General features: G+C 39.3%; 1 non-coding gene across 1 annotated transcript; it reads left to right on the top strand.

Annotated features, from left to right (window-relative positions):
• Nucleotides 1–204: 204 nt before the first annotated feature.
• Nucleotides 205–276, top strand: trnat-cgu (transfer RNA threonine (anticodon CGU)). Its single transcript has one exon. It is a non-coding gene; the product is annotated as a tRNA-Thr (tRNA).
• The last annotated feature ends 2,449 nt before the right edge of the window (nt 277–2,725 follow it).

Below are 2,725 nucleotides of genomic sequence, written 5' to 3'. Positions count from 1 at the left end.
AAATACATGTCTGGCAACCTATTTTCTATTTGTATTTTAAATAAATATGGAGACCACTGGTTTCTATTTAAAGAGTTTCCGTGACTATTTTGCCCATCCTTGGCATTCAGCTGTTAACTGTAAGGTTGGTTTCCAGCCAGATTGCCTTTCCGGGCAGCCTTCTCAATAGACTCCAAGCTTCCGATTTCGTTTGCAGTTGTGAAGGGTGCGGTGGCCAAGTGGTAAGGCGTCGGTCTCGTAAACCGTAGATCACGGGTTCAATCCCCGTCCGTACCTTGTTGCTGTCTTTAAAACACTATTTGTTACTTATTTGTACCTTTGCAGCTGAAATGAAAATTATAAAATGCTATTTGTATTTTAATTTAAATTAAAAAAAGAGGGCACTCGGATTTGAAGCGGGGACCTCTTCATCTGCAGTCAAATGCTCTACCACTGAGCTATACCCCGACTCCAACAATACAATTTTCTACCAAGCACAACCTACAGTGCCGAGCTGTCAGTTTCAGAAATGCAACCTGTCAAGGCTAGTGATTTTTTTCCTCGTATCCCGCAGCAAATTCCTGTGGTGCAATTGGTCAGTGTGTTTGGCTCTTAACCCTTTAAGGACCGAGATCGTGTCAACACCACATCATACTGAAATTTCAAATTGAAAGCCACAGCTTGCCTTGCCAGACGGCTTTGACAGATTATTTAAGAAAAGCTATAACTTTCCCCAGAGTGTTCTGAAAACAAGGACACCAATTCCAAGATGTGACTGTAACAAATTGAATTTTAGTGCATTGTTATAGGAAGAGAGTCAAATACAGCCAAAAATACGCTTGGTCCTTAAATAGTTTAGCAAACGGTTGGTTGCTTGTGTAACAGGTCTTTATATACAGACGTGCTCAAATTTGTTGGTACCCCTCCACAAAAAACGAAGAATGCACAATTTTCTCTGAAATAACTTGAAACTTACAAAAGTAATTGGCATCCACCGTTGTTTATTCCATATTTAATAGAAATCAGACTTTGCTTTTAATTTTTTATTCAACATAATATTGTAAATAAGAAAACAAATGAAAATGGCATTGACAAAAATGATGGGACCGCTAAACTAATATTTTCTTGCACAACCTTTAGAGGCAATCACTGCAATCAAACGTTTTCTGTAGCTCTCAATGAGACTTCTGCACCTGTTAACAGGTAGTTTGGCCCACTCTTCCTGAGCAAACTGCTCCAGCTGTCTCAGGTTTGATGGGTGCCTTCTCCAGACTGCAAGTTTCAGCTCTTTCCATAGATGTTCGATAGGATTCAGATCAGGACTCATAGAAGGCCACTTCAGAATAGTCCAATGTTTTGTTCTTATCCATTCTTGGGTGCTTTTAGCTGTGTGTTTTGGGTCATTATCCTGTTGGAGGACCCATGACCTGCGACTGAGACAGAGCTTTCTGACACTGGGCAGTACGTTTTGCTCCAGAATACCTTGATAGTCTTGAGATTTCATTGTGCCCTGCACAGATTCAAGGCACCCTGTGCCAGGCGCAGCAAAGCAGCCCCAAAACATAACCGAGCCTCCTCCATGTTTCACTGTAGGTATGGTGTTCTTTTCTTTGAAAGCTTCATTTTTTCGTCTGTGAACATAGAGCTGATGTGACTTGTCAAAAAGCTCCAGTTCTGACTCATCTGTCCAAAGGACATTCTCCCAGAAGGATTGTGGCTTGTCAATATGCATTTTAGCAAATTCCAGTCTGGCTTTTTTATGTTTTTCTTTTTTTATGTGGGTCTTCTTCCATAGAGCCCACTTTCGCTCAAAAAGCGACGGATGGTGCGATCAGAAACTGACGTACCTTCACCTTGGAGTTCAGCTTGTATCTCTTTGGCAGTTATCCTTGGTTCTTTTTCTACCATTCGCACTATCCTTCTGTTCAATCTGGTGTCGATTTTCCTCTTGCGGCCACGCCCAGGGAGGGTGGCTACAGTTCCATGGACCTTAAACTTCTTAATAATATTTGCAACTGTTGTCACAGGAACATCAAGCTGCTTGGAGATGGTCTTGTAGCCTTTACCTTTACCATGCTTGTCTATTATTTTCTTTCTGATCTCCTCAGACAACTCTCTCCTTTGCTTTCTCTGGTCCATGTTCAGTGTGGTGCACACAATGATACCAAACAGCACAGTGACTACTTTTCTCATTTAAATAGGCTGAATGACTGATTACAAGATTGGAGACATGTGTGATACTAATTAAAGAAACTAATTAGTTTGAAATATCACTATAATCCAATTATTTATTATCTTTTCTAAGGGGTACCAACAAATGTATCCAGGCCATTTTAGAATATCTTTGTAGAATAAGCAATAATTCATCTCTTTTCACAGCTTCTTTGCCTTATTCTATGACATACCCAAGCCATAAATGATAAAATAGCTTTTAATTTCATCACTTTTCAGGAGGAATGAAGCATTATTTCAATGAGCTGTAAGGGTACCAACAAATTTAAGCATGTCTGTACATATAGCTAAATTTATGTTAATAATTTGACTATGCCACCTTGTGTTTATTAAGGACAAGGACGTCGAGTGGTTGGTTCCCACACAAACTCTTTTATCCAGGAGAAACCAAGCAATCATATAACAAAAATAATCTTTACAAGTTTTTATTAGTAATTGTTTTAAAAATCTCAAGCACATTAACAATAATGTAAACCATATGACAATGCCACCTTCACTTCACAGTCTAACAATT

Source organism: Acipenser ruthenus, chromosome 47, assembly GCF_902713425.1.
Source record: "Acipenser ruthenus chromosome 47, fAciRut3.2 maternal haplotype, whole genome shotgun sequence".
Taxonomy (NCBI): Eukaryota; Metazoa; Chordata; class Actinopteri; order Acipenseriformes; family Acipenseridae; genus Acipenser; species Acipenser ruthenus.
This window is presented reverse-complemented; position numbering and strand designations above follow the sequence as displayed.